Here is a 7,757-nt window from a genome sequence, read left to right as displayed (position 1 = left end):
ATAGATAGATAGATAGATAGATAGATAGATAGATAGATAGATAGATATCACTCTCCATATATATTATGTATATATATACACACACATATATATACATATATCTGTATATAGAATATATTTAAGTATAATATGTATATTTTATATATAACATATATAATACACTCAAAACGAGTCTTCTACATAAGTGTGAACCAAAGCAACTTTGAAATAAGAAAAAGCCTCCCTGATAAACCAAAATAATTTACTGATTTGATGCAGTTTAGTGAGATTCATAACTATACTGTATACCTATCATTTTCCCCAAACTAGTTCAAATTATGAAGGGTTTTTTTGTTTTGTTTTTTTAATCTCCTGTTAGAACTTTTACACTAGCTGTCCTAATTTTGGTCTTTTTATATTAACATATATTTAGTCTATTTACATTTATAGAATTCATTCCTTGAAGTCTAAACTAAAGGTTATAAAAATCACATACCAGGACATTTTTAAGACAAAACTTCTCTCCATTAATGACTGTAGAATTACATGGTCACACTGATAGAAGCTTCTTGAATATATATTTTTTAATATCTATGATTTAATGAGTGTGGGTTACTGACATCCCCTTGGGGAAGATTGCAGCTCCTCCCACATCCAGTCATCCTGAGTGATTCCAGACTACATCTTCCCATGAATTTTCCATAAATGATCAACCAAAGGCCCTAGAGATCTAAGAGGTTTTTAACTCTTGCCAGTAAGCCTCAGTCTGCATCTTCTTCCCTTTCATTACCTTAGTGGCCTACCTTCTTTTCTACTCATACTTCTCTGTGATGAGGTCCTTTGCAAGAGGTCCTTTCCTCAATTACAAGCCATCACTGGGAATATGCCTTAATCTACTTAGAGCCACCATACATCTCTTTGTTTATCTTTAGGTTACCTGCAATTACCTCTTGTATAAACTTCTTGAAGATTAGAGAGATTGATTATTTCATCATGAATTTCTTGGTGTCTGAGAAAATTTTTCCTTCCTCTTTCTCCCTCTCCCCACTTTGGTGTGGCAACTATGATTTCATCATGTAAGGAACTTCCAATGAGGGAATTCCCTCTGTTAATGCAATTATGCACAGCTCTACAATGTAAACTCTTAAAAAGTTGCCTGGAGACCTAAAAGATTAAACCAGAGGTGGGGAACCTGCAGCCTTGAAACCACATATGGCCCCCTCTATTCCTCAAGTGCAGCCCTTGACTGAATTCAAACTTCACAGAACAAATACCTTTAATAAAAGGATTTGTTCTGTAAAACTTGGACTCAGTCAAAAGTCCGCACCTAGGGACCTAGAAGGTCACATAGCTTTGAGGCCATAGGATCCCCACTCCTGGAACTATACTTGCACAGGGTCACAAAGTCAGTAAGTATCAGAAGCAAGATTTGAGCCCACAACTTTCTGACTGTACAAATCTCTGCTCACAAGGCTGTCTCTTTTCCTTAGGAATATTAAAATTTTAAGAAATTCTAAATACTAAAAATTGTTTCTTGAAAGTAACATCAATTGCAAATACACAGACACTGGATTTCTTTTGGGAACCATGCAAGAGCCTCAGAAACAAATGAGATAATATGTAAAGCACTTGTTATATAAGTGCTAACTATTAAAATTATAGGCAATATAATTTTTTGAAAGAGAAACCCCAAAATGTCTTTTCTAAATAAAAATAGGAAGACAATGGTTGTGGTTACTTTAGGATTTTGAATCTGGCACTAAAAATGTTAGATTATAGGAAACTGGTAGTATGGTTTCACATCTGTCTACCAAGTCCCTGAAATCACTTCAGTAATGTTCCATATGACAGAATTAAGCCGAACAGGAGCCAATATGCAGAAAAGCCTGCAGGTGTAGAAATGACGCAGTTCAGTCCATCTGTCATTTTACTTTGTGTTTTCTGGGGGAGGTATGTTTCTTAATTCCAGCAAACATGGCTAGAGAATAGTGAAGGCTTTTTCCCACTATAGCCAGATAAATAGGTCAGCCTTCTCTAATGGTAAAAATTGTAAGAAAACAGAATAATCTGGGTGGTAAAGATAGATCAGGAAGGAATGGTATTTGTTTGTTTGGGTTTTTTTTCATTATATGTTTTGTGAATCATGGATTGATCATGAAATTTGCCTTCCCTGCTCATAAGCCTTCATTGAGTCTCTATTGACTATAGTATTAGACACAAATGTGTTAATTTAATATTTAATGTCCTTCACAATCTGGTACTAAGCCTCCATATTTCATGTTTCTCTCTTCCATGTGCTCTGATTTCAGCCAAAATGAATGACTAGCTATTCCCCTGTTTTGTCTTGCTCTTCTCCCAGCTTGTCCCACATGCTTGGAACATATTCCTTCTTCTGAAGTCTTTCTCTTCCTTCAAGACCCAGATCAGGTGTCACTCTTTCCGTGAACTACTCCCTCATTCCTTTGACTGAAAATGATCTCTCCCTCTTCCTATCCAAAGCTTGTCTCTTTGTATACATAAAATAAACTCTCTGTTCTTCAAAGTCAATGATGGATTGATTTATATCTTTGTATCCCCAGTGCCTGGTATACACTAGCTGCTTAACAATGTTTTGTAAATAATTTTATTGACATCTTTTTATAGCATCTAAATTCGTCCCTATATCCCTTCCCATCACCCCTGTCAGAGAGTTATCCCATGTAACAAAAATATTTTGCTTAATTTGGTTTTTGGATTGTATTAAATTTTAAAACATGTTAAATGCTACAATGAGGTCACAATGAAATGTTGAAGTATAAAGTATATTCTGCCTTAAGATATTCAAAAGAAAATCTCCTCCTCATGTCAGTGAGTATTTGAAGACATTAAATTAACTTATTCTCTTATACAACTATATGAAAGAAGTCTAGGTGCTATCCATGGGAGCTATAAATGTAAAAGACTATCACATTCTGACAATTTGACAAGTCATGCAACAAAAACCTCCAGTGAAGTTACCAATATCCCAACAATGCTGAAAACAGGGTCCCTGGTGTAGCCAACAGAGCCCCCTTTCTAGTAATTATGAATGATCTAAGGTGTAGCTAGAAATCATGGCACTGGGTGAACAGGAGTCAAGAACCATTTGAAAGGGGGAAATAAGTGGATGGAATTGGTACAAAATCAAGTGAGCTAGAGGCCTCAGGACATAGATACAAAAGACAGAGCTTGTAGGCTTCAGATACCACCAAGACCTCTGTGGAGCCACATCTCCATCATTCATATCAGTCTACCTCTATGAATTCATACCAGTCTACCTCTATGAATTAAGTAAATACCACTTAAGAGAAAAGCCAAGGTACATGCTGGGATATGAGTGGCATACAAGCTGAAAAGCAATCCCAATGATAATCAGTTCCCATTTATCCTTTGAGGAAATGGAGAGAGGGTGCCTAGAGACTTAAGGCTTCTTCTCAGTATAATGTCATATGATACAACCCCGTACTAAAAATAAGATGGCTTAGTAGGGGAAAGGGTTGACAAAGAAGGAAAGGTTTGTATTTTGAATCAGGTACTAAAAATCTTTAGATTGTAGGAAAGTGGTAGACTGGTTACAAGTGGGGGTGGGGAACAATGGAACTTTAAAAGATCCTTCAGAGTCAAGATGGCAGAGTAGAAGGAGGACCTCCGAGTGGCTCCGGCTTCCACCTTCCCAATCAATGTAAAAAGGGGACTCTGAACAAACTTTGGAGCTGCAGAAACCACAAAATGACACAGAGAAGCTAACCTCCAGCTGAGGACAGGCGGGCAGGCTGGCAGGAATCAGCCAGCACAGTGCTCTGGGAGCCGAGCCCAGGTCCATGTGAGTCGCAGGTTTTAGCCCCAGGGTGGGTCTGACCAGTAGCTGGCCTGAGGGACTCCAGATCAGCAGCAGCTGTGCCAATCCAGAATTATCAACACATAGAAATCATCCTCCAGGAGGTTCTTAAAGAAAACTGCCCTGATGTTTTAGAACCAGAGGGCAAAATAGAGGTTGAAAGAATCCACTGATCACCTCCTGAAAAAGATCCCAAAAAGAAAACTCCTAGGAATATTATAGCCAGGTTCCAGAATTCCCAGATTAAGGAGAGAATATTACAAGCAGCCAGGAAGAAACAATTTGAATATTGTGGAAACACAATCAGGATAACCCAGGATCTGGCAGCTTCTACACTGAGAGATCGAAGGGCTTGCAATATGATATTCCAGAGGTCAAAGGAGCTGGGATTAAAACCAAGAGTCACCTACCCAGCAAAACTGAGTATCATGTTTTAGGGGAATATATGGTCATTCAGTGGAATAGAGGACTTTCAAGCATTCTTTCTTGATGACAAAAATCAGAGTTGAATAGAAAATTTGACATTCAGATGCAAGAAGCAAGAGAAGCATGAGAAGGTAAACAGGGAAAAGAAATCATAAGGCACTTATCAAAGTTGAACTATTAACATTCCTACATGGAAAAAGAATAATTGTAACATATGAAACTTTTCTCAGTATGAAAATAGTTGGAGGAAATAGAAATATATATGTCTAGATATGAGAGTATATGGGCATATGAATGCATATGTGAATGTGTATATATATGTTTATAGGTATACATAGAGGGCACAGGACCAATTTAATAGGAAGGGATGATACTTAAAAGGTGAAATTAAGAGGTGAGAGAGGAATATAATGAGAGGAGACGGGGAGAGACAAAATGGGGTAAACTATCTCATACAGAAGAGGCAAGGGAAAATGATTACAATGGAGGGGAAGAATAGGAAGGCAAAAGGGAATGGGTCAACTTTATTCCCATTGAATTTGGCTTAGGGAGGGAATGAAATACACACGAAATAGGGTATCTTACCCTACAGGAGAGTAGAGGGGAAGGGGATAAGAGGGAAGGCAGGCTGGGAGGGAGAGAAGTTGGAAGCACCCACTTTTGAAAAGGGACAGGATCAAAGTAGAGAATAGAAAAAGTGGGAGGTGGGATAGGATGGAGGGAAATATAGTCAGTCTTTTACAATGTATCTACTATGTTATTGTTTTGCATTAGCTATACATGTACAACCTATACTGAACTGCTTATCTTCCCAGTAAGGGTGGGTGACAAGGGAGGAAGGGAATGAATCTGGAAATCAAAGTTTTAAAATCAAATGTTTAATATATATATATATATATATATATATATACTATTATTAATACTATTTTACATGTAATTGAGAAATAAGATATACAGGCACTGGGGCATAGAGATCCACTGGAAAAGTCGAAAGGGGTATGGGAGAAAACATGGGAGGGAGCGGATTGGAGGAGGGGATATCCTGTGGGACTATTTTGGGGGGGAGGGGCGGGGAGAGGATTTGTAACTCAAAGTCTGGCAGAAATGAAGGATGTAAATCAGAAGTTAATAAAGCATTTGAAAAATGAAAAAAATATCCTTCAGCTGAAATTAATCTCATTTTGTGGTGCTTCCTTTTAAGATAAGATTTGGGAAGTTTGTTAGCTAATCTTTCTTGATTTGGGGGAGGAGGGGGGAAATGGTACATGTGTCACTGCTGACTCCAATGGGAAAATCACCTGCGGCTAGAAAAGTACTCCATCTTTGTAGTGGGAGTTCCTATTTTTTAGCATACTACAATCACATTGCAACCAAAAATCACAAAGGAACCTGAAAAGCAGAATTTCAAAGCTAATTGGATTGAATAATTCATTACCAGACGGTTGTATTATGCTTTGAAATGATTAGATTTAGTTAGTAAATATTTGTCTTTTCCTAAGCATAGAGTATGCTTTTATGTGATCGTCACAGAGTGTAAGGCTATATGCTTGCCCTAACAGGAAGAGCAGTGCAGAGGGTGAATTCTGAGGAGATTGACAAGATGCTTTAACAGGAAGGATTGTTTGCATAATTATGTGGCTTATTTTTCTCAGGTACAATGGCTTCAGTTCACAGGATAGTTTTAAAGACTAATCTACTCTTTGTTAGATTGCATAAGGCTACTTTTGTTTTCCTCTGGCCTTACTGAATTAAACTGAAATTCTAAAATTTAGTTCCTATTGATTGATTACATTTTTCAAGATATCATCCTGGATAAAGAAAAGCTTTTAAAAAAAGGTAGAGCCACCATTTTCTTAAACTTGACCCAAGCATTGTAAGTCTAAATGTGACTGCCAGTCCTGGCAGAATGACCTTGTATTTTTCACTGTGCTAGGATGCTCTAGCAACAGACATCTCAAGATCAAATTGAAGTGCCTTCATTGAGGCACATGAGGAACAGTAACTAGATTCAGACTGGACATCATTTGGGAGTCTTGTAGAGTAGGTACTATGCTCAATCCAGGTTTATAAAACATTACTTTGGGGTCAGTGCTCTATGATGGTTCCAGAAGTAATCTACAGATTTCTGCAGAAAATGCTTCTAGATTGCCAGTGACCCCACTTTTGTGTCTCCAATTAGAGCTTTTAATGAAATGGATTGCCTATGTCCCCAAAGTAGAAATTTTTCATTTTTTATGTTTATGCTGGCTACATTACAGTGTAATAGAATAGCAAAATGCCAAATATTTGTTTCATTTGTATGCATTTATCTACTGTCATCATATATTCATAACCTTGTCTATATTTAAAATATGCATAGTTAGGATGTCTATAAAAGCGTGGAAGAGGGGAAAACAGGTCAGAGATAATGGGAAGGAAAAGAGGACAGATAGAATAGAAATATATTTGTTTAAATCATTTAGAGTAATATATTATCTTAGATGCTTCATCAAAATCACTAAGCAGTTGCTATGTTAAAATAAAATTATGTATGTCTCTCTTTTTGCTATCACTTTACGTTTTTTAATTTGGGGTGTTGAACTGAACAACCGCTGAGTGCTGTGAAGTGAGAGTGAGTCCAGAGAATGATCTTAGGGAAGGAAACCAAGTCATCTAAAGACTAGTTGAAGGAACTGAGAATATTCGACTAAAGAAGAAATCATTTACTCTGACAGAAATATTCAAATAATTGAAGAATTGTCACTGAAAAGGATTAAACTTGTTTTGCCTTACCCCGAAGAGAAAACTAGAGGTAGTAAATGGAAGCTACAAAGAGATTTCAGTTTGATATTAATAAATTACCTAAAAATCAGAATTATCCAAAGAGATAACTTTGAATAATAATTTGGATAATAATAAAGGATAATAATTTCAAAAGGAAGGAGCTGCCCTGCATGCAGACATAGCAAATATCCTATCACTGAAGGCTTTCAAGTGGAGCTGGATTACCATGTGAGTTGCAGAGAGGATTTTGTCTAGATTAGCAATGGACTCTATGGCCTCTAAGATCCTTTCCAAATCTGAGGCTATTATTTGATTCATTCATTCATTCATCCGTTCACTCAGTAAGCATCTAATGAATATCTATAGAAAAGGTGCTGTTCTCAGTGTTACAGGGGCTACAGAAATAAAAAAAGAGATGTTTTCTGCCCTTAGGATGCTTGTGCTTTCAAAGAGAATTTTACCTTTTGCATTGGAGAGGATATTGTAGGGACTATACTTTCTATTATGAGTTAATTCTAGCAGGCCCCTTACAAAGTCGGTTATTTTATTCCCAAACAATTCTCACACAATTGGCCTGTAAATGTGCCTGATATATCAAGCATAAATTTGAGTTTGAAAGTCTCACATGGTTGAGTTTTACAGGTGTCCATATTGTTCCATCTCTAATAAAAGGTGACATTTGTGCCATTGTGGATGAGCTTGGGCTGTAATTTAGAACTTCTCACAATTTCCC

Source organism: Petaurus breviceps, unplaced genomic scaffold (genome assembly GCF_028583685.1).
Source record: "Petaurus breviceps papuanus isolate PSGF00001 unplaced genomic scaffold, PetGlider_PUasm1.0 38, whole genome shotgun sequence".
NCBI classification, from domain to species: Eukaryota; Metazoa; Chordata; class Mammalia; order Diprotodontia; family Petauridae; genus Petaurus; species Petaurus breviceps.
Note: the sequence above shows the minus strand (reverse complement) of the source record.